General features: G+C 36.6%; 1 long non-coding RNA gene across 1 annotated transcript; it reads right to left on the reverse strand.

Annotated features, from left to right (window-relative positions):
* Nucleotides 1–4,333: 4,333 nt before the first annotated feature.
* On the reverse strand, nt 4,334–26,259 carry LOC128025770 (uncharacterized). Its single transcript, XR_008186223.1, has 5 exons — nt 26,165–26,259; nt 25,865–25,900; nt 22,565–22,660; nt 5,649–5,712; nt 4,334–5,347 (listed from the first exon to the last, which is right to left on the reverse strand). It is a non-coding gene; the product is annotated as an uncharacterized LOC128025770 (long non-coding RNA).
* Between the last annotated feature and the right edge of the window lie 220 nt (nt 26,260–26,479).

Genomic DNA, 26,479 nt, shown 5'->3' on the forward strand with positions numbered 1-26,479 from the left:
AACTAGAAACACATTCCATTCCTGTACAGCTAAATATGTTTTTCTATTATGTTGTTAGAAACGCCTCAGTGCACAACGTGCTGCTGTAGTTTTAGCCTATATGGTATTAAAACAGAATTTTAGAAAGAAACCTGACAGAAACACTCAGTACATTGAGAGTATTGAGATACCAACCTGATGCCTCCAGGGCTTTCTGTCCTCACCACTTTATACCTTGTCATTTCAGACACGGCAAAATAATAATAATACTCATATTCTCATCCACCAGATCAAGAAACTGTGTGTTTAAAGGAATACTTTACCTATAAATCAAAAATATGTCATTATTAATTCACTCTCACAATGTTCCAAACCCATACAAGTTTTTTTTTTTTTTTTTTTTTTTTTTTTTTATATGACAATGAACTGTCAACCTCCAAAAATAAATAAGTAAATAATAAAACACCAGTATAAAGGTATATTTTCAGTGTATAAAGACTAATTGTTGGTCTGTTCCTCACCCTAAACTTTCACTTTTTTTGAACATAAAGCACAATTCACATTGAACATAAGTCATAAAGGACACTTGAAATGTGGTTCATATGGATTCTGGGAAACATGTAAATAACATATTTTCAGCCAGAGCCTATCCTATCTATATGCAAAATATGCAATCTGTGTACCTTGCTCTCAAAGATGATTTAATTTATTTATTTATTTATTTATTTTTTTGGCCAGCGGTTATGAAAACATGAATGATAATTAATTTTTATGTGGTGTGCCGCCGCCCTTTTTATGTTAGAAGCAGTCAAACTGTGTATTTGAAAGTCGTACAGTTTTGATTGAGATAAAAAAAAAAAAGAGTTAAGTGTATTGAGTCATGGAAGGGACACCATTTCTCAAGCGTGATTCGAGACGGAGTGAAACACGGACAGATGCGTTTCAATCATTCGTTCATAACCACTCGTACACCAGTATATGGGGGAATAATATATGAATGATAACTCTATTATGCCTTGATTATGCTAGTACCTGTCAGGCTTTGGTCGGGATTACAGAATAGCTATAACAATTAGTTACGTTCCTCTATCAACATTTTTATTGTAAGGATTTTTCCATCGACTTTGTCTGCAAGTTACATATTTACACCAGTAGGTGGCGAAAAGTGATTGTCTTTATGAGTGAATCATTCATTCAACCAACTCGTTCAAACACACTTGCTGCATCCCAGTTCGCCCTACTATGTCCTAAAACATGTACTCTTTTTGTGAAGGAAAATTACAATCATTTGAGTAGCAGAAGAGTCTGCAAGCTTTGGAACATGCTAATTCTAATTACGAATACTATTTAGGACAGATATTGTGAATTGCAAAGCAGCAACTGATTAATTCAGGAAATATTTAAAAGAATCACTGAATCATTCACTCATCCAATTTGTTCAAATGCAATGATTCATTCAGGAATGCCTAGAGTAGGGCGTTCTTCTTTTAAAATATTTAGTTTAGCAAAGAAAAAGTGAACTAAAGTCAAATTTTGTCTGGAACCTAAGTTAATCGATTGTTTATTGAACTGTGACCTTGTATCGATGGCTGAATCAGTGCCGCTGCTGACACTCGGTAAACAAACAGCACTCTTTCTCATGTGATATTGCTTAAACAACACCTCTGAGGTTGACAAAAGATAATAAACTCTGTTTGTCCTCCCTCTCTCACAGCATCGTGACCTTGCTCAGCTCTGTGCTCTTGGGTTCACTGGCCACTTTCATTTGTAACAGATCTTGCCAAATCCAGTCCAGCAGCTATGGGGGCATTATGGGAAATGTTCCATCACTTGCTCTGTGTCTGAAAGCAAAAGGTCACTCACAAGAACAGAGAAGACATTTTGGGGACAGGAAGTTATTATGACAAAGCTGTAAAGTTCGAAGGACTTTAAAATCTGCTTCTGAAATAAAGGGGGAAGCAAGACAACAAGATTTAAAACATGCTTGTCCACAACTCAGAAATAAATTCCTAAATTTGAATTTAGATAGAAAACAGGCTTCTACACATTAAAAACGTTTGGGGTTGGTGAGATTTTTTTTCATGTCTTTGAAAAAAAAAGTACCTTATGGTAACCAAAGCTCCATTTATTTTTAATAAAAGTATTTATAATTATATTTTTATAATAAAAGTATTATTTACTTCTGAATGGTAATGGTAAATTAGTTAGTTGCTAAGTTTGTGTTGGACTAATGAAGTTTCTGTTGTATGACTGCGATACATTTCTTGGCAATTTCTGCTCCCACCATTCAAATTCCATTTTAAACTCATATGGGTTTAGCCAATTCAGTTTAAATTTATGCTCATGAATTGAAAGTAAACAAATTCTTAAAGGGGGGGGGGGGGGGGGGGGGGTGAAATGCTCGTTTTCACTCAATATCCTGTTAATCTTGAGTACCTGTAGAGTAATACTGCATCCTTCATAACTCCAAAAAGTCTTTAGTTTTATTATATTCATAAGAGAAAGATAGTCTGTACCAATTTTTCCCGGAAAAACACGACCGGCTGGAGGCGTGGCGTGTGGGCGGAGCTAAAGAATCACGAGTGCCAGTAGGCTTTTGCTTTGAGAGCGTTTGGAAGCTGTGACATTACCTTGAGGAAAAAACCATCATCCAAAACAAACCATGACTAACAGTCAGATTCAGCCGTTTATTTATGATCCAGAATCAGATCCCGAGGCTGAAACTGAACGAGAGCAGCAGCAGCAACGACTCGCTCCGAGTGGGGCTCGAACCCGTGTCTCCGGCATGGGAGGCGGATGCACTAACAAGGAGGGAGAGATATTTTAAGCAGTTTTACTCACCGCCTGCGGTTCCAACACACGATCGTGACCCTTTTTCGTTGGAATTGCATCATCCTTAAGAAATAAACGATACGCAAATCCGTCGTCAAACTGGGCTTTGTTTGTAAAACAAGCATTTTAGAAATGCAGGGAACAAACAAAAACACTTGCACAACTCCGTTGATGCTCTGTAAAAATGAACTCCACCCACTGGTCCCTTAATGCTGTTTTTTCTTTGGTAATCTGTGCAGGGTTGTCTTGCCCTGGCAACCAAAAACACACTCCTTTCGTGACATTTCGCGACGCTCTCGCTCTGATCAGTCAATGTCTGTGCTCTCAGTGCTCTGCTCTACAGGAGCGCGCGCTCTTCCGGCAGACGTGCCCTTAAGACCCATATAAGGAAATTCCGCTCCATCTAACGTCACACAGAGCCATACTCGAAAAAAACTTTCAGAAACTTGTGACAAACCGGAAGGAGTATTTTTGGAACAGAAATACTCCTTCAAATGTACAACTTAATTTTTGAAACTTTGTCCATGTTTAGCATGGGAATCCAACTCTTTAACAGTGTAAAAAACTCAGTATGCATGAAATAGCATTTCACCCCCCCCTTTAAGTTATAAATTTGCACAACCCTGATTTGGAGTTGTTTACATTCGATTTGCAACGTTACTAAATACGCAATCAGAATCTTTCTAAAACAGAAAAAAAAAATAAGTTTTGAGTGTGTACTGCCTAACAAGCATCATTTTTCTCCTCGGTCTTCGGGTATGTCCCCTGGATGATGCATGATGCTTCAGTCTAGATGATTAATTATTTTTTTCAATCATCTTTAACTCTAGAGCAAGACCAGGTTTGGACTAATGGCAGTCAGCCGAGCCAGACTGATCACTAGAGAAGAGAACTAAATAGTACTTCCTAATTACCTGTTCAAGAACAGGCAGGTCGTTGCCAGCACTGTTACACTGGCTTGCCCAGATTGCTCTTTTCAGGACAGCATGACAGATAACAGAAATGGTGTGACCTGCGCAGACAGACTCACTAAATGATATTTCCTGGGGTTACTGGTGTTGAATTCCTTCTTAATGTGCTCAGCCTTATTTATTTATTTTTATTTATTTTTGCTAAAGACAAAGAGGGGAATTCACTAAGATTGAATTGTGTGCATTTTATTTAGCACCCAATTCACTAATGAAATTAAAGTGAACAGAGTCCACCACACAACCTTTTGTTAGTTCTCTGCATGGGTGGTGATGTTTGCTATAGTGTTTGGGACAAAGGAGTTTTCATTTGGCCCTCATTTTCAAACTGACAAGATCAAAAACGAGACACTTGTGAGGTTTGTTCATTTGTAGTGTGGAGACTGCCATCTTATATTACAATTCAGAATAATTGGAAATCTAATCAGAGATGAGGCAATTAGCTTCCTTCTCACAATATTCTGTGAAGTTCATTTGTCCAGCTTTTAGCCTTGTACTCACATTGATTAGCTTTTTATTTTTGAACCTTAAAGCAATTTTGTCCTACATTTATATGCTGAAGTGTGCAATTTTTTATGCAAATGTATTTTATTCTATATGCAAAAGTGACGCTGTTAGTCGAACACCACAAGTGGGAATATGTGTTTGGCTAAACAAAGGCAGATAGTTTGGGAAAACTTTATTATGAGTGAAAACCCTCACAGTTATTTTGCTAGTGGCACAGACATGACACGCTTCAGCTTTACTCTGGGATGCAAACATTTCTGACTCCAGATATTGAGAACAAACAACTTGAGCATCTTTCAAATCAGGTTTTGAAAGACCACAGCTGCCAGAACACATGTACAAAACAGTATTCTGTCCAGTAGAACATAATTACTCTCACCCACACAAGCCAATATGATAATACACACATCCTCTTTGAGAACAGAGAGATGGAGCGTGGTGATAAGGTGTTTGGCAAATATCTGGCATGTTTTTTCTGCTCGGTGTCAGTCTCGGCTTCAGATCAGGATGATTCACTCTGAGCTCTTCACTTCAGTTACAAATTGCCTGCAGCATAAACCTTCACTACCAACAAAATTAACTATTTATTACTTGATTTCTACAGGCATTTAGTTAGCAAAGACAACCCACAGACTTCTGTAGGGATAGTCTGAGTCTCACAGATGTTCCCTGTCACAGTAAAAAAATAAAATAAAAGCACAGTCTTCCAGGTGCACTGCAAAATGACCTTCAGCCAAAGTAAAAGGGATAAATATAGATAAATAATGTTGAATTGATTTTAGGGAGAGTAAAAAAAAAAAAAAAGCCATGTGTATCAATATCATCATTCATTTTCAACAAATATATGTTTTCATGCTGTTTACTTCACCACTATCAACCCAGCTGGACCGAGTGTCTTGGGTAAATACTCACAGTAGGCTCGTGATGCTTTAACAAGATCTTAAAAATAATGTTGGTCCCAAGAGCTCCATCTTTGCATCTTAGAGCAACAATTCACCCACAAGTTGTCATTATTCATTCATCCTCATGTTATTCCAAACCTGTGCAGGCCTTGATTTCTTCTGTAGAACACAAAAGCAAGGTAAATTTAATGAAGTTGAAATGGGAATCATTCGTATAAAGCTCCAAAACCATCATAAAATATACAAACTATATTCTTCTGAAATCAGTAGAGATTTGTGTGATGCATATACATTATGTCCTTGGTGTATTACGTTTACATATTAAAAGTTAAAAGAGGCATAACACACACACACACACACACACACGTTTTAATAGAGACTGCATGTAGAAATGTATGGTAAAAATATATGCTGGTAGGGGGCTTAAAAAAAGTGTGTGCCCTAATACCAAACCTCTTACATTTAAACACCATCCAGCAGCCTCAGGGGTCCACTTTTTTAAAAGGTCAACTCAGCTAAACTGCCTTCCAGTACACAGCAGTTGTTTGTTCCATAAACACACACACACACACACACACACACACACACAACACACTATTTAATACAAGAAGCAGGTTTTTAATAAAAGCAACCTTACAGTAACCTTTGAGGATTTCAGAAAGCATGCAAGGTAGCAGCACGATCCATCTTTGTGTCTAACAAGACATTTAGTGTCAGGGTAGAACTTGTGCCCTCACTCTCATTTTGTCATTGCCAAAGCAATTGTTGAGATTACATGAAGACAACAACCTTGTTATATCAAGCTATTCAATATTGAGAGAAATGTTTTACTGCTGGACAGGCGGTTTCAAAGCATCATGATATATTTGCTATGTTTCTCTGGAGTAGAGGGAAATTTGAATATGTGATCCAGCTGGGAATCCCTAATAGAGCTCTTAACCATCTGCATACTGACCCTTCCCTCAGATCTGTGCTAAGGTCTTTCATTGTCCTTGAGCACAGATGTTTTTAGTCATTAATTGCATTAATCATACACCATTTATTAAAGATATACAGTATATAATTATTAAATGAAAATGTAATTTAACGCTAAATAAAAATAATATAGACTTTATAGAAGTTCATGCATGCGCTACTGTTTGGGCTGCATATATATATATCTATAGTCTATATTATTTTTATGTTCCTGCAGCCAAAACAGTGGATAATGCATATTTTTATTGCCTAATTAATTCATATACATATACTACATGTGTATCTATGATGAAGCCTACACATTATATTTTCGTCTTGTGCATATTGGTGACAGCCGTGGTAGGAAATGCTCCCTTTACTTGCATGTCTTTGAAAATGTAATGAACGGATTGTGCAGTTGGCCCCCACGCTATAGACAATTGGTCAGAATCTAATATTTAATTAAAATATCAGTTTGGATCATGTCCCATTGCTAAAGGTTGAATAACCGATGAAACCATAGCAAGTGAAATGGTCCTCCAATCCAATCTGTCAAGTCGAATTGTAATTCCATTTCTGGTTTGCTTTAGAAAGACAATTTGCTCATGCTAGTGGATTAGCATATTTGCCCTCTCACACAGCCTGCGGCAAATTTTATTTAAACTAATTTGATTTGTGCAGATGCCAAGATAAATAAGCCAAAAGATACACCCTCCAGCAAAATATTTCAATTCAGGTTATAATAAACCCATTCCTCTGCAATATATCTTTCTTGCTCAGGTTGTTTTGGTGACACTGGCTGCAAGACAAACTGGGATCATACAGAGAACATCAGGCAAAGATATAGCTGTTACTCTGAAAAAACATGATAATGTTTCTTGCACCACAGTGAATATGTATTTATTGAATGAAATGCTGCAGCTGATCATGCTTATTAGAAGTAACAGAAAAATTATAATAAATATAATCTTGTAGAAATGTACAGTACCAGATTAAATTCAAGCTCTACTGATAACATTTGAATTACTACATAAAATAGAGTTCCAAAAGTCCTGGGGCCAGTTGCGTAATCGGTCATTATATTAAGACTATACTGTCTGACCAAATAGCCGTTAGCTAAAAGACAATCGTCTTACTTTTAATTAAAACTTCTTTTTTTTTTTTTATGAGCAAGTCTTTATAAACTGCTAGCTGTAAGAAGTATACCAAAGTGCAGTAAACAGTAAAATGATATGCGCTACAAACACTACATGTTAATCATTACAACATTACATTAAAATAATATGATGAGAATTCCAGTTTCAATATCAACCAACATGAGCCGTTTTGTACAGCTAAATATAACTGGAAGCGAATGACACCAGAAGCCTTTCAAATTCAGGTTACTTTGGCTGCACTCACTCTTGCATTCAGAGAATCAAGGAATATTTAGTATTTACTTTCATGCAAATGTTGCTTCAAGAGCTGCAACATGATGTCTAAATTATCGTCGCAAAGTAAAGGGACATTACTCGTGCTTGATCTGATGTCCAAGTACGGGTTGAACGGTTGTCCAACTGTTACACGTTTTACTCACTGGTATTATGTGCCAATTTGTTGGCATCCAAAGTGCACTTTATAAACTGTTTGCATGCAGTTTTCTGAAATGTCACACTGTGTGTTTTGCCAACTGTTTCTGAAGGTTCCTTGCCTACGAGAGAGGCAGCGACACAACACTGCTTCATTTCTCCTTTTTGTCATTGATGATGCAGCTCGGCTTCTCAGTTTACTGGGCTCATTATTTGTACAAGATGTAATTATTGATCTGTGGGCAATCTGTTTGGCCTCAAAGGTTTTTTTCAGCTCTTGTCTCAGCCCAGCTGTCGCTCTCTGCCTGGGCGGTTAGCATGTGGACTTTAGGTTTTAAAAACTAGAGGCAAACTGGTTTAGATTACTAATGACTTTTAGCTCTATCCCCGAGCAGATCATATTAGATGAGAAAACAAATCCCTAAAATTAGATTTATTATATTAACCCACATTGTTCCTCACAAATATAATAGTTACATGCTAAATAAATGGAAGTGCTAATGCTCCACAGGAATAGATCTGCAGTGTTGAAGTCTTTGGTTGGTGTAGCTTATTTCCCATGATGCTCAGCACACAAGACCAAGCATATTGAACCGTGTACCTTTGTCAATAAATATATGGACAGCACCACGGAAAACACTATCATTACCTTCAAGTGAAGACGCTATTATGAGCTCTGAGTGTATTTTCTTGCCGAAGATAAAACTGATAGCTGCTACTCTCATGAGAAAATCCCATTGAAAGCATTTACACTGGCACAGATGTGCTCGTTTTCACACTGACAATATTTCTATTCAGTGGGACATAAACAGCAGTGTGTAATGAGGTTCATAAAACCAGTGGACTGGTTAGTCGAAAACCTCCTCATGCTCCTTCATATATCCGACTGAACATCAGCAATGTATATGAATTTACAATGTGCAAGCAGCCAAAACAGTGGCTGGCACTGTTTATTCCCACCATCCTCAGTCAGATCTCTTCGAGGTGGAGAAAACTAGACTGTTGTGAGCTGTTGGTAAACAGTCTGACTCACTGATTTACACTGAAGCTCTCTATATTATTATCATAAATATATATAAATTCAATCTAGACTCAACTTCTGTTGAAAGTGTTGATTCCCTCGGGAACAACAATTACTTTATCTATCTATCTATATCTATATCTATATCTATATCTATCTATCTATCTATCTATCTATCTATCTATCTATCTATCTATCTATCTATCTATCTATCTATCTATCTATCTATCGAATGCACTGCAGAACATCTGAACGTGTCTCTCTGTTATTTGTCATGCTGTGATGGATGCTAGTTTGAGTTTCTTGATTAATATTCTGCTCACTCTCCAGCTATAGTGTGTTATGTCACAAACTGGGAGTTTGTTCAGTAGGAGACGATATGTCAGGTCCCTCCAGATTCCAGAGAGAAATCTAATATAAAGTATTTTGACCTGGTTCACCAAAAAAAAAAAAACAAAGAAAAAAAAAATTAACACTGGAAGAGGTTAATCAAAGCATTTGAAATGATGCACCCATCTTTCACTTAATTGTTTTGTTCGAAAACATAGATTCATTTAAGAAATGAGACAACGAGACTTACAAGGTGCATTTAAAAATGGCTGACCATTAGCAATAATTATGAAAATTAAAGTCCAATACAATAAACTATATTGAATAAACTATTTAGATGCCAACTACTGTATATAAACAAGCAAACACACACACACACACACACACACATTACCACTCCACTGTATTGCGAATATTACATTTCCTCTCTCTCAATGCTCATTGTGTGTACGTCTATTAAAACAATGACATGACATGAATTAACGTTTCTGCAGTTGGTTATACAACAAAGTTTATACCAAGGTCATATTTTATTTCATATTTTGTACGGATTGTAACGTTTACTTACCCAGTGAGATTCACAATGTCTCAAACAATAGAAGTTAAGATTAGTCTCTGAACCAGGAAAACTCTTTCATGAAGCTTTAAGGAACTTGTCTTTGCATCTAGATTTAAAGTGAAAGTTTTTTTTTTTTTTTTGGGTGAAGAAACACATGAAGAAAGTTGAACTGAACATTCTTGTTGAATGTTTTTAATCTCTGCCAAACTATGATGGGATAATCAAAAGAACCTTCAAAGCTGCTCTAAATGAAATAGGCCCCTTCACAGCGGTTTTCTGATGGACTGAATAATTGGACCTCAGTCTGACAAGTTTAAACAGTCCAAGAGGAGATTCTGACTCAGTAATTGACCATTAGATCAACAGGAGATGAAGAATTGCGTCTGATGGTCTGCATGCTTTCAAAGAATCACAATCTCAACAGTTATTGGCTAGATAAAATTAGACAAATATTTTTCAGGGATTTCATGCACATTACATTTTCAATAACAGCACGGAAGGTTATTTGTAATGACATTTAAAAGCTGCAATGAAACAAAAACCCATCCAGATGGAACATTAAATGAAATGGAAACTCTTGGTATCATTCACCTTCATTTGCATTCAAGGTTGTAAACTGAATTATTCATAAAGTCAGAGGTGTACAGAGGTCTCATCAAGATGCTTTGATTCAAAAACATTTTACACTGTTATCCATTAAATCATCACATGGGAATACTGCACAACTTCAAAGTCTATAAGTACAATTTTAAAAAGACAACAACTTACATGTGGTCTATATTAATCTGGCTGCTTTAAAATTGTATTCCTTACTGTATTTTTTTCAATGACATTATATATACCCCTACACAACCAAACATTTTTTAAAAAGTAATTTAAAGTAATTTCAATATGATTTAAAAACACAGACCTGCCAATAAAGAATGTCAACAATGGTGTTGTCAATGTGATTTCTTATATGGACGTTTTCCAAAAACCAAATCATTAAAAATCCTGTTAAAATTGTGTCATCTCTTATCCTTTGATAATGTATATTTCAAAAAGCTGATTGAATAGATCTGTGGTTTGCATTACCCTATGCACATACATCAGAGAACATGACAACTATTGCTTCCAGGCGTAATGTCTCGCATGCAGTGGTTTTGCAGCATATTCATTTTCACAAAACAAAAATACAGCTAAACTGGCTCAATAATCTCATTGAATGTAATCGAAGATTTTTTGGAGAAGCAAATTAAATCCTGCTGAAATCATTATAGCTGATAATTGTTGTGGAAATTACCAAAGGTGGATTCCTGCCACTGCTTGCTCTGTGGAGCTCTTAATGCCTTTCCCATAATGCAACAGTTTGGAAAGGTGTCTGCCTTTCCAGTTTATGGGAAACAGGTTTTCAAAAGTGTTGTGTTTTCATGAGCATATTTGAGAGTTTGCATGCCAAGACAATCTCCTGGAAACCATTAAATATTCTGTCATTTAAATGAATCACTTTTGAGTCATTAACAACTATATATGCTGGTATTTGTGTTGGTTGAAAACAAAAGAGTGAGTGAATTTAGATTTTATTTAAGCAAGTGTTTTTAAGAAGATAGCACAGCTAACTTCTGCCTTGATTTGTTCAGTTTTAAATTCACTGCAGAGCTGGTAACATCATGATCAACTATCCAATGATTTATGGGCTTCATTATTGAATAAAATAGGGAGAACACTAACCCTAAGCCTAACCCTAGTGTAAAAGCAGTGGCTCCTAATGAATCTCATATACCGCATACTTTTCTGAACAATAAAACCTATATGGTACAAAAGAGCTAAAACTGGTGCATGCTGACAGGGTGCTGTACATGGCAAAAATAATCTTGCTTCCATTAGAGTTTCGGATCAATGTGAATCATTTGACACAGACAACACTCTTTGTCAGCAACGTTTAACACAGTTCTAACATCTTCTCACTGACAGTTTCATCTCGGTTGTGTTTAGTGACGTGTGTAGAGTTTGATATGCCAGCACTATCAGAGTGCTGCTGAAATTGTCCCAGACGAGCAGCAAAACATCTTACACAAAAAATAAACCATGAGTCACCAAAAAAAAAAAAAAAAAAAAAAAAAAAAAAAAACTTTAAAGAGAATTTTTTTTTATAAATTTGTAATCTTAGCTCATTTGTTTTATACAATCTTTTAAGTGTATTTCAAATCCGAATGTTATAGGAATAAATATGGATTATTGCATTTTATCATTTAAAAACATATTATATAAACATAATTACAAATGTTAATATTTTACATTTTAAAATGAATAATAATTATATTTTCGTGACATTTAAGAAAAAATGACTTGAATGAATATGACATAAAATGATGACTAACTTTGAAGGACGTTTGATTCAAAACAACAACAAAATATCATTAAACCATTGATAATCAAAATAAATGATTCGTCCATCAAGTAATATCATTCATCAGCCTAAACGCAGGCCATTTGCAGTTGGGACACAGAAAGAATATATAACGTGTTCACTGATGGGCAGGTTTCAGACGTGGCTTCTCCAAAAATAATTCAGAGTCTGTTCTTTATTTCTTTTTTATAAAAGTACTCAAACCAAAGGGACTCCATGTCTCATCCTCCAGTTCTCTATATTTTCCGGGCAGTGTGCCGGTTTTGAATGGCACTTCAGGGGAGCTGAGCGCCGGCTGCACCACATGTTCCATCCCGACTACAAACTGTTCAACAAACACTCACCTAATTCTTCCCTTCCCCTTCTGTCCCCAACCACCTTACAGACGTCCTCTCTTGTCTTGTCTCCTCTATCTCTTTATCTCCCACTCATTTGACTGTTCTTGCACAGATGATTTGTATTCATGTTGATGTGAGCTCCTGCTCCCGTGCTCTCAGAAGTCTTGCTAAGATGACTGTTGGATTTGTGTAATGCCTCCCCTCAGCTCCCTCTTAGCAATCTCATATGCCACATTAACAGTCACATTGGCTCTCCCGTCAGTCATTGATGTTTCAATAGGGCAGCGTTGTGCGCGGCCTACCAACACTCTAGCCATGGACGTTTTCCAGGCGTGTTGTCCTGCCAGGGCCTCCCTCAGGCTGGTTCCTCATGGGTTTCCAACAGCGCTAACCCGAGAAGACAACACTAATACACTGTGGCACTTTTATTATGAAAAGACAGATGGGGAATATACCGTTTGTGTCACCTAAATATCACTTAAACACCTCTAGAGTACCTTTATCCTCTCATGTAGGGCTCAGAGACATAGTACTAGCAGGAAACATGGCTAACATGGGAAACATTGTCAGAAATCTTTAAGGGTAATTATATTTAGACAAGTAGACAAACCAGCATCTAGAAAACCGTACTTAACTGTGGACCTTAGAGGTCAACTAAATTACCATTCAAAACAACCTCCAATAATGTTCTGTTCTTATAAATTCACCCTGCAGTTTTCTGGTCTGCCACTTTAAATACAAGCAATACCACGACTGAGGTAAGACCCTTGAGAAAGGCACCGAAGTCCCAAATGCTTAAAAAATAGTTTTTGTTCATTTGTTTACAATTTTGCCCGGTGCCAAAGTATTTGCTGCCCACTGCGTGTGTGTTCACTGTGTGTATGTGTGTGTGCGCGCACTTGGATGGATTAAATGCAGAGCACAAATTCCAAATATGGGACACCATACTTGGCCACACGTCACATCCTATCCTTACCTTTTTCTTTTGCTTTCCTAAATGCTTGAGCTCTTTAAAAGCAGGATTGTATATGATTGGCTGTCAATGTTTTTATTGTTCATCAGCTAAAATTTCTGAAAGTGAGTCCAATGATATTGTTCCTCCGTATCATTACATAGTAGTTGCTTTTCTTTTAAATTGAGAACAAATTTGAAAACTATTGTTATAGTTATCATGCTTGGTGTTAACATGTGTATATATATATATATATATATATATATATATATATATATATATATATATATATATATATATATTAGGGCTGGGCAAGTATTCATTATTTTATTTCGCGTTAACGCAGTTTTTGTATTATGATGAGTGAACAGTGGAGTGAATTGTTTTGTTAACATTGTGGTTTATTATTTTGAATCATATGAGATGCTATGATGACTTTTGTTCTACCCGCTTAAATGATAGAAGGACTTGCATTATCCAATCTATTAATACAGTCTATTTTCTTCGAATAGTGGGGTCAAAATATAAATTTAATGTAGCATCTAGAGAAAAAAAAAAAATCTTAACCAGAAAAATTGTAAACAAATGAACAAAAACTATTTTTTCATTTTGGGATCATAAACATTGGATCACTCACATCCAAAAGAAGTTATTGTAAGTGAAATGATCACAGATAATAGTTCTGATGTACTAAAACCTGGTTAAAACCAAATAATTCGATTTAGAAAATACGGGATTAGTTTCCACTGTTGTGCTGATGATACTCAACTTTACATCTCAACTAGACCAGATGAAACTTCTAAATTATCGAAGCTAACAGAGTGTAAAATGTAAAATATTGGATGACCAATAATTTTATCCTATTAAATTTGGAAAAGAGAGAGATATTACTTACTGGACCAAAAACGGTACACAGTAGATTACAATTTTCAACTAGACGAATGTTTCTTCCTCTACAGTAAAAAAATCTGGGTGTCATATTAGACAGCAACTTGTCTTCCCATGTTACAAAAACTGCATTCTTTCATCTTAGAAACATTGCCGAGCTACTAAACGTTACCCGTTTCTAATGCAGAAAAGCTAGTTCGTACTGTACATTCATGACCTCTAGACTGGACTATTGTAATGCACTGATTGGTGGTTGTCCAGCATCTTCAATAAACAAGCTACAGGTAGTCCAAAATATAGCGGCTAGAGTACTTACCAGGTCAAGAAAATATGATCATATTACCTCAATTTTACAGTCTCTGCACTGGCTACCTATTAAGTTCCGTATCAGTTACAAATTATTACTTACCTATAAGGCCCTTAATGGTTTAGCTCCTGCGTACCTATCTAGCCTTATACCACGCTACAACCCATCACGCTCCCTAAGGTCACAAAACGCTGGACTTTTGGTAGTTCCTAGGATAGCAAAGTCCACTAAAGGAGGTAGAGCTTTCTCACATTTGGCTCCCAAACTCTGGAATAGACTTCCTAATAACATTTGGGGCTGAGACACTCTCTCTCTGTTTAAATATAGATTAAAAACACATCTCTTTCACAAGCATTCGAATAATGCATCTCATAATTTGTGACTGCAGTTGTATCTGATCAAATGTGCATTATTATTCTTCAGCTTGGGTTAAACTAATTGATTTTACTTGGTTGGAACAGAAGCTATGCTAATCATGTCTCTATTTGTTTCTCTGTTTTTCCATGGGACGAAAAAAAAAAAAAAAATATATATATATATATATATATATATAGGATTAACACAAGCTCCAGTCTAGATCCAGAACAACTGAAGAGATGATGCAAACCCTGAAACAACATACAAAACTATCAAATATTGCTACAAGTGTGACTGCATCATATAATAATTGCTGTTAATAATGTTCATCATCTGGTTGACTATGTCTTGTATTCATTTTTCTGAAAATGTCTGTCATATGCATATAAAATGACAGTCACCACTGATAAGCTTGTAGAAACTTAATTTTGTGTAAATTGGCTTTGCAATGATCATAAAAAGTGCTATACAAATAAACTTGAATTAAATTGAGCTGAATTTAATTAACGTCCCGGCAGTGACAGATGGCTTCTTTTCTATTTAATATAATTGTATCAGTGTTATAAACTGAGATTTAGGCTATAATATTTTTTTAAAGTATCATTGCAGGCAATAATGTGATTAATCGCGATTCAAAATTGTAATTGTTGCCCAGCACTATATGTTTTTCCTCTTGCAGCAACAGTACACAGATCAAGAGGATAAATAACATGCAAGTATTGTATTTATGTATGACTTCAATACAGACCCAATTCCCCAACTATTGAACTATTCTGTGCAACCCCATCTGCTGTGGGCTGTATTTACAACCGTTCATATTTTTTTCAACCCAACACACTTACAATCAATTTCTTCTTTGCTCCGTTTAAACAAGAAGACTATCCCATCCCCATTTAGAAGTTAAAATGGCTAATAACACGGTGCCGTATTCCTCAAAGAGTTGCACCTTGAATGAGTTTTAAAACAAAACAAATGGCTCATACTGAAACAGCAGAGTTCAGCTAGAAGGAAGACGATCCGCTCGAGAAAAACAGTATTAAAAATTCCCATGCATCCTTGACTGACGGATTGCATTCAGCAGGATATCTGCAGCCCTTCCTTGGGAGTTTCTTGCCATCCATCACTTTGATTTAATTATTGCATCCATTAACCATGTGGCACCACAGGTTACACCACGCTAAGGCTCACCCCTCGAGACCAAATTTTTCTGTAATTAAGCCAATCATATGCATGTCTTTTTAATAATGTGGGTTGCAGAGTCGTTTGTGCCCCTGGTGTAGATTGAACGACAGCTAATTCCCGCTCAAAATGAGCAGCCGAGGAAATAACAGGTTAGTTTGGCTCCCACCTCAAGTTTTATTCCCACTGGCCTCGGTAAGAGATTGATCCGGCCTTAGTCTGCTTCAGTCAGGGTCCGTAAATAACGAATGCAGGGCAGTGCTGGCTTATTTGTGCATTGGTGTGTGAAGATGATTAGCTAATTAGACTGTCAAGCCCTTCCCTCATTCCAAGTTCAGATGGACCTTCATTACTGGCCATTACAAACCATGAATGGGGCTGATGGTCTACAAAGTTTATATTAACAACACGGCCACATGGTCACATCAGTTGAATGTCCTTGGCTTTTTAACATCTAAACTATAAATATTAAATGTATTAATTTGTCATAAGGGTTGCATTGACATAATGTGCTCCTGAAACAGGACGGAAATGGAGAGTCGGATAAATCTCCAGTCATGTCTAATGGGTAGTACATTTCTGATGGATACATAATAAATTTGGACTCTGATCAAAACTTCTTTGGGAATATTTTCCACATCATGCACCTGCTACATCGTGTAGAGTATTAGAGCCTTGACAAACTTCACAGAATGTCCCACAAGAGAATTCTGTATAAACTGTAATAAATTATATCTACTTCTGGGATTTTTTTCCCTAGTTAAGTTAATATATAATATATATAGTTTTCTTAAGTATTTAGAAAATATAAACATGTTTTATATGATTGACAGTATATCTCTTTAATTAAAATGGACACTTTTTCCATATTTGCTTTTCTTAAATTTAAGAGCAAATCAGTGCCAATCATTGGAGTCGGCGTGCGCTCAGCTCACTGCATGCTCTCTCCACCTGTGCTCAGTTAACAGGCTGTATATTACACACGTCAGTGACCAGAGCTCATCCACCTGTCGGTTTCCTCCAGCCCTGGCAGAACACCTGTCATCCGCGGGATAAGCATCAAACTACTGTTTAAGATTGAGGTCACAAATTGCGGACTGCACTGGGAGGAAGCCCAGCTGCCCTTCCAAAGCCCTCTGAAAGCTGTTTGCCAGGAGTTGATTTTGTTTCCCTTGGCATGGCATTCCTGCATTGATCCAGACCCTCGTCCTAATAGCTATAGATCTCTGCCCCAGCTCTAGGGGCCAATAAGACTGAAGATGCTTGTAAAGACGTTTATAGATACTCAAACTGTGATACATGCAATAAACTCAAAGAGTCTGTCATCAGCTTTCAGTTTATATGTTTCACTGCAGGTAAATCATAATTGAGATCTATCTATCATCTATCTATCTATCTGTCTGTCTATCCATCCATCCATCCATCCATCCATCTATCTATCTGTCTATCTCCTTCGATGATACTTTATGAAAAACGTATACATATTAAAGATAATAATTTAAACATTAGCCTACTCTAAGATCCAATCTCATGCAAAGCATGAGAAGACAACTGCTTATTCTCAGTTGATTATTCATGGAATCCCAAATCTATATACAGTCATCATAATCAGGAAATGTTGCAAGCCAGATTCAAACTCAAATCACCCACTTAAAGCTGCGGTAGGTAACTTTTGACGCTCTAACGGTTAATAAACAGAACTGCTTGCGTCTTGCGGAAGAACATCGTAGCCGGAACTACTTCTCTCTGTTTATGTCTATGAAGAATCACAAAGGTACTGGGTTACTCCGCCGCGGTATCCCCGAAGCAATCTAAAATAATCCGAATATAAACACTTTCAGGATTCAGGACAAGCTAAAAACAAGGTTTGGAAAATGGATTCATGGTGTACTCGCTTATTATATACATGTTTCTACATTTTGAACACAAACAAAGTTACGGACCGGACCTCTGATTGGTTGATTTCTTACCGGGAGTGGATTAATTTCTGCAAATGGCAATAGGACCACTGGGAGGAGACAGAGGAGCTTGATTTTTTCACAGATTATCTGTCTCATATTCTACTGTCAGGACATAGTGACAGGTTTAACAAATGTGTAAAAAATATATTTTTACAAAAATCACCTACTGCAGCTTTAAGTGTCACTGCTCATTGCGTTGAAGCAACTGTTAGTTTTAATTGGCAGTAACTATTAATTTACTTGCATCTTATGGATGCAGAAATACTAATTTGCATAAGTATTGTAACATCGTTTCCATATTTATCAATGTTCTGGTATGACATCGGTTTAAGAATTACTGGACCAAGCATGTTCTGTAATGTAAAACCAGATGCACTCGTTTAATTTCACATACATCAATGTGTGCCAATCTTGGCCCAGCGTAGGGGACATAAATCTTTCCTGACTGATGCTGCTTTCTGAGCTCCCACATAAATATGGAAGCCAATCTCTGGAAAGCTTCCTTATCAGTTGCAAAATGAAAACAAGTATTTTGGTGTATTGAGCAAAATGTTTCATCGCCTGACAGTGAGAACACAAACAGAGCTTCAGGCAAGATTAGTCTAATCAAAAGCAATCCTCAAACATGTCGTCATGTCCCATGCACTGCTTATATCTACTGGCAGTGCAGGAAACACTGCGCTTTATCTGAGCTGGATGATGGAAAAGACAAACGTCGGAATAGGTTCGATTCCTGCATGAAATATGTCGTTTTGTGCATCAGTCAAAGAATAGCTTGGGTGTTTTTTTTTTTTCTTCCTTCTTCTCTCTCCCCTCTCATCTCATCATATTTCTCCGTTTCTGCCTTCTCATGAGTGGAGGTGTGAGATGTGTGGGTTAATGTAGGTTTATGACATTTTGCTCCTGATTTTGACATGACAATAGCTCAACGTTTAAGAGGTGAAGAACATTTTTTCTGCTCTGTGCTCAAGACACTCCTGTGCTGTTTCTGCGATGCTCAAGGTATTTTCAACCACACAGAGTTTTGTGCACCATGACTGCAGATTTTATTTATTTATTTATTTATATATTTAATGTTTTCATATGTTTCATCATATTTCAGACATATTATTCTCAATGTTTTCTGGTAGATTTTGCTCCAGTATGGGTCAATAACAGTATTCTTTAAAATGTTTGAAATGTAAATATTTGAAATATCCTTTCTATATACAGTAAGCTTTTATAATATATTCTTCTGCCTATAACCTTTAAAATTGTAATTGTTAACATTTTTTTATTATTATTAAAATCACCCCCCCCCCCTCCATTAAATCAGCTACTCCAGCCATTTATGACTAAAAAGTTTTTTTTTTTTTTTTTCATAATACTATTAATATTAAGACTATTAAAAATGTAAAACGTTTCAAAATGTTCTCATGAAAAAATAAATCTGCATTGGATGGATGGATGAACAGATGGATGGACGGACAATTGGAGACGGATAGATAGATAGTAGGGGTGTAACGATACGCGTATTCGTATTGAACCGTTCGGTACGACGCTTTCGGTTCGGTAGGCGGTACGCATTATGTATACCGAACGGTTCGTTGGAGTAATTAATTATATTTGAAAAAAAAAAAAAAAGAGAGAGAAAGAAATATAATGATATGCGTTCAACAAGGTAGCCCAATAACCCAAACAACGTAACAGGCAACGCCCCTGACACTCCCGAAGAAGAAAAAAACACCATCTTATATGTTTATGTTAGGCTACTCGGCAGGCGCTCGCTCACTCAGTACACGCTGAAGGCTCGTTGCAAAATAGCCAATGCGTTTAACAGACTAGAAATGAGAAGATCCTCCAATAACCAACAGGTCTGGTGTTTGGGTGCACTTTGGATTCCCTTTAAGCTATAATGGTGATGGCAAGAGAGTGGTGGATAAATAAACAACGGTATGTCGCATCTGCAACATGACAGGGTACACCAGCGGGATTACAAAAAAAAAAAAAAAAGAAAACAGCGGGAATATCTGGGATATATGCGTCAGTACTATCTGGGAAAAGACGAAAAAAAGGAGAAACATGCACGCAGCAAACTATCCCTGCAGCATTTAGACACTATAGCTTACAGGGAATCCAACCCAAACACCAGACCTGTTGGTTATTTTAGGATCTTATATTTCTGGTCTGTTAAATGCATTAGACATTTTGCAACGAGCCTTCAGCGCGTGCTGAGTGAGCGAGCGCCTTAGGGGCCGTTCACATATCGTGCCTAAAAACGCATGGAAAACGCTAAGCGCGTCTTTCTCCTGAGGCGTCTGTCTTTGCTAAGCAACAATGACGTGCTCTCTCCATGAGACGCGGAAATTTCAGCGAAGGATAAATGGATTTGCAGCTCTAAAAATCGCTTGCAGTAGCTCTGCTACTGAATTTATTTCAAAATTGCAATCCATATACAACTATGATCAGCTGTTCCTTCATCTTGGCTGAGCTCTCAACGTTGTTACGGGAAAGGATGAAGCTGATTGGTTGGTTCTTGTCACATGACCCGCGGTGCGCTTGCGGCATTCTGAAAAGTTGAGATGTTTTTACATTTTGCTGTATCTAAAACGTATCGAACCGAACCGAACCGAACCGTGACATCAGTGTATCTTATCGAACCGAACCGTGAATTTTGTGAACCGTTACACCCCTAATAGATAGATAGATAGATAGATAGATAGATAGATAGATAGATATAAATTTCTAATTTGATATTTCATTTTTAACAATATAGAAATAAAAATGAGGTCATTGTTTATATAAATTGCAAGTAGATCTGAAGGAACAAATCCCAGCATTACTTACCTACACAACGAGCAATCCATCTGAACTAATTATTACAGTCGTTGGATATTTCTGAAAGACTCAAATGACTCAAAACATACATTTAAAATTGTAAATGAGATGACTGCAGAGTAGTGCCCATGTGTGATAGTGTGTTTAGAATGGCATCAACATATGGGGCTTTGTGGGAGAAAGTAATTAAGGTTGATTTAATCCCTCATCCTCCTCCGTAAGATGCCAATATAGCAGCGATGAAATCAGAGGCTGAACGTGTGTCACGGCAGGAGGATCGAGGATGCTCTTTCAGCACTGGTTCCACAGTGAAGTATGAAGAAGTGAGTGACAGATGAAGGATTATGATCAGGCCTGGAGGCAGTCATGTGTCAGCTCTATTGATCGCACAGCCGGCTCCAGTCAATGACCATGTGATTATCATCAAGCATGTCGACACCTCTCACACACATGGCATTAAGCTCTTATGCCAGTACAGGGGCTTCCTCTTCCTATTGACTCATTTCACATTGAGATGTCAGAATACCTACAGTCTCCATCTGCCGCTCCAGAGAAACTGGAGGGGATTTCATTCGGGGCGGAAATATCCCATGTGTACAAACATATGCACAACAACAGGTTGAATGCTATCTGGTCATCTTTCCAAGAACAGCTTACATTTTACTTGCTTCTAAACATTTACACTTATATTCACTCAATTAGCCTGTGACTATATCCACTGCAAACTAGTTTAGTTCTCTATGCTGTGTCGAAACCATATGTGATAAACGTGTGTATATATTATTATAATTATTGTTATTATTTTAATTATTACTAATACTTTTGTTCAAGGGTGCACTACGGTGATCACATGTGATAGTAAAGACATTTACTAATATACATTCACAATTTTTATATTGTTTATTCTTTGATGAAAAGAAAGCTCTCTTTTGCTCTCTTTCTCTCTCTCTCTCTCTTTCTATTCATATATATATATATATATATATATATATATATATATATATATATATATATATATATGAAGCGAAACAACTGTTTTCCTGAGCAGCAAATCAGCATATTAGAATGATTTCTGAAGGATTATGTGACAATGAAGGCAAATAAATTCAGAAAATCTATATATATATATATATTTTCACTACTATTTTCATTGACAGAGAAAAAATATATGCACTACCAGGCCAATTTTCATTTGAAATGTTCGTATTATTAATATACATTTAAGTTTACTCAACTGTTGTTTACAAGCAATATCACAATCATACTTTTCAAATCAAGACTGTTTAAATGTCCAATAGAGCAGAATAAGATTCATAGAGGTACATGCTTTAAAGAAACCTCTCAATGCCAACAGAGTGACAAATTCTGACTGTCAAAAGATCCTTTGATTGTCAATTTGATGTCAACATCAGCGATTCCACATAAACTCTAAGAGGATAAACTGTCCTCTGACAAAACTCGAAACGCCAAACATTCAGTCGTATCAAACCAGAAGAACAATAAGTAATCATCCCATGATTTGATGACGCTTAAGTGCGGACAATGTCAGTTCGACCCTATGTCTGCAAGATTTGGGTCTGTGTTAATGCTGCGTTTAGACAATCTCAGCATTACTCATAAGAAAATCTTTTCGCTATATGTGTTTGAAATGAAAGCATGAAAACATACTAAACACGAATATGAATAGCGCACACATGCCATTAAAGCAAAGATAAGACATTAAAACCCACACTGCACCCAGCATGCACTTACATACCTCACCATCTGAGTATCTGACTTTTGTGTGATGTGAAAGGAACTGCACAGGCCTGCTGGCTACAGGCGAAGCTGTTCTCCGATAGGCCAAGATTAGCTGTCAAACCACAAGAAAGATGAGAATGGAGAGAGAGACACGCGACTGTGCTCATTGTTGGTGTGATTTCTCAACACAGAGCTCTAGTGCACGTCACCCTTCACATCTGACAATTGTTCGACAATTGTTCGATACTTCAATGAATAGAAGAAGAATAGAGAGAAAGGTAAAGTGTCCCACAGACTTTATAAGACAGTACAAATAGATAAAAGTGAAGGAACATAAAATCTGTTAGAGTATTAAGCCAGGGAGGTTTCTTTTGGTGACAGTTCAAATTTAGATTGCAAACCCATTTCACCCCCCTTTCTACTCATAATAATCTATCACTAAAAATAGAAGCTAAAAAACGGTCAAATAGGTGTATCATAAAAACAATTTGAATATTAACAATTTATATTAAGTCATGATAAATGCATGCATTATAATAGTTATTATAACTGCAATTATCTGTAACAAGCCATACACTGCATCCACACAATTACATAAAGCTTTCATGTATAGGAAGCAGTTATCTAAACCTTATCTGAAATACAAGGTATAAAATGTATTTTAACATGAAAACTATATGAATAAAACAAGAATAATAAAATAAACTTAACTAGGCAGCACTGATTCTCCCAAAAGTCAGGGCTCCCGAGAGGCAAAACAATAGGCTTATAGCATGTATTTCATTGAGTGTATTATTATTATTAAGTTAGTCTGGTGTTCCCAGGAAACTGGCAGCATGTCTTTAGTGAAATTACACGCTGTGAGAACAGCAGAAGGAGACTGAGCCTCATAGTTCTGCCTCTTTCGGCATGTACTTGGCATTCAAAAGTGTCCCTAAAGAGCCGTGAGAACAAAAAGGAGGCTAGAAGAGAGACTCAAACTTGCCTCATTTCATCTTTGATTATTTCATAATGTCACATACTCTGTTAAAGCTTTTTTGCTTCCATTTCACTGTAATTTGATTATAATTCATATCAGTGTAATTATAACCATCACAGGCTTGCATTTCAGTAAGCTAACTACATTACTAATAATCTATTTGAGGGTATTCTGAGGGCAAATTCATCTGTCTCTTCAAATGTTCCTGAAGGGCAACAGATTTACTAAGTGACTTGTCAGCCAGTATGATAGATCCACACGCCTACTAGACTATTGTGCTTCAGTCCTGGACTCGATCCCAGTTCACACAGAGTGAATATAGTTAAAGTGGGACACTTAAAGGAATAGATTAGCCAAAAATAAACATTGCACCATGCATTCAAACCAATACTAATATTGCATGATGTTTAAGATGGAAAACATGTGAATTGCATGCTTCAACTGTGATTAAATGTATTTATGAAGAGATATAGCAGAAAATGTATTGCACAATGTTATATTAACATAGAAGATGCATTATGGTTGCACAATGTTACCAAACTTATCTAATTTCAAGAAAAGTTTCTCTTATATTATATCTATATTTCTCGTAGATCTTTTACACGGGTGAAGATGTGGGCAAGGTTTAATAAATTTAGCTGCCATTGCTAATGAAAAAAGCATAAACAGATTGTTCTGTGCTTCACCATTCCTGTTTATAAGAGCAGATATCCATCATAATGACAGCCTGTTGTATTTGAGTTCGCCATATAGCGGAAGATTCATTTGCCCTGGTCAGAAGTTTGACTCTCAAATCATTCACGTCCAGTACTTTAAAAAGTCAACAACGCTCAGTGTCTCTCATCATTCAATCCGAAACGAAAACAGTTTATTTCCTTTTAGAGTAGAGTACACTCAGGAATCATGTTTATTTATTTTCACAGAACGGACTCATGTTTCTCCTAGTTTATGAATAAACTGATTTGGTAAATATCATGCCATATAAGATTTTACTATTCTATCCTATACGAGGATAACTAAAATAATTTGAATAAAAATGTGAACAGTTTTCTTAAATTTAAAATACCTAAAGCATATAATAAAAACATATACATATGAAATATTTTGATACATATTATTATAATTGTTATCATTTCAGTTCAGTTTAAACTTATTTCAGATAAGGTTTTTCCTCTTTTATTTATATTTGATCTTATTTCAGGTTTAATTAAATTACTGACAATTGTTTTAGTAGTTTTATTTAATAACAACACTGCTGTGCAAAAAGGAAATACTAGAAACGATTTATTTTAAAATACAAATGACATTGTTACATTTTAGCATTTTAACTTTGACTTCTCAGTTTACAAAAGCCGAGGCCGTTCTGGTTGTAAAAGTTACAGTGTAATATATCCAGATGCCAGAACCAGGCCTGTACACATACAATGCTCTATGTGATGTTTCCACCTAATGCCTTCCTCGATTTATCTCTTTGACAGCCAATCCATACAGATAAATCACCTCGATAGGTTTCTCTCTTCACACTCCAACCTGCACTGTATCAAACGATTAGGAGTGCACCAGACTCTTCAGGGAGAGAAACAAAACTCTTCGCTGCAGGAAACTTTCACATATAGAGTTCTAAATATCTTTAGCTTTTCGTATCATAGCTTCTCTTGTGATGATGAAAAGTGTTAATGACTTTTCCAAAAAGAAAACAGCTAACTGACCATAACGACTCTTCAAAAAGATCCATTGCCGTTCCATCGAAAAAAGCTTTGAGAAAATGATTGGCCATCATTCTCTGTTTCACAAAGTCTGTTGCCTATACTCGCTTTATTCGTCTCTCTTTGCTGGTGCAAAATAAAAGTTTGGCCATTTGTCTGTGTAGGTCGCATTTATTTTCCGCTCCATCTAAAAAGGCGTGCGTGTAACAAACCGAACACAAGCGGTGTCGATGGGTTCACGCTGGCCCAAAAGCTGCAGGTAAAATGACAGCTGGGCTGATCTAACACAGAAGCTGCTAGCTTTGAAAAGTGATCTTCTGAGTTGTCAGAATACTGATACCTATAACCCAGGAATGGAAGCCATTGAATAAGTGATGCTGTTGTTTTGGAGAGCTTGCTGTATTTTGGTCCACGGATTGCATGAATGATTGAGCTTCATCAGTCAAGGCCTCGGAAGCGCACAAGTCTCAGCGGAAAACATCACGGCTTTATTGTCACTTTCTTTCATTTTGACATTCTCATTCCTACACCAGGAATCAAGGTGCACGAGTTGAATATTTAACCAGGTGTCCTTTGTGAAATGTGCCCAGATGAATAAAACAAAGGTCATAAATCCAATGAAAAGTCTTACCTGCAGGTTGAGTGGCCCGAATAAACACTTGATTGCCTGACAACATAGAAAGAGACAGAGTTATCAACTATGGTATATGGAATAGAATGGATTTGTAAAAGTAGTTTTTGCTGCATTTAGAGATTTGACCAGCAGGAGTCATCGGTATGTGGTGTTTCGATGACTTCAAAACAGTGAATCATATCGCAAATCAATTGGTTCAATTTATTTAAAGTGTCTCCCATCACTAATATCAAACTGGATGGATGTTTAACAGTGAAACAAAACCTTATTGAAATCCAGTTCATTGCAGAAACTTACAAGTGATGTTTGTGCTGTTTTCCTTTCAAAATGACATAACTTCCTGGATCATGGTGCGATCTTGTTTAAGGAAAGGGGACATGACTGGATTCTTCTCCCCTGCTGGTAGATGCAGTAACTACACCATCTTCTTCTTTTGATGTTTTGCAAACAAACAATGGGTGCATTACCACCACCTACTGGGCTGGAGTGTGGAACAGTGACGTGACACAAAGTGACGTGACATTCAGCCAAGTATGGTGACCCATACTCAGAATTCGTGCTCTGCATTTAACCCATCCAAAGTGCACACACACAGAGCAGTGAACACACACA

Source organism: Carassius gibelio, chromosome A12, assembly GCF_023724105.1.
Source record: "Carassius gibelio isolate Cgi1373 ecotype wild population from Czech Republic chromosome A12, carGib1.2-hapl.c, whole genome shotgun sequence".
Taxonomy (NCBI): domain Eukaryota; kingdom Metazoa; phylum Chordata; class Actinopteri; order Cypriniformes; family Cyprinidae; genus Carassius; species Carassius gibelio.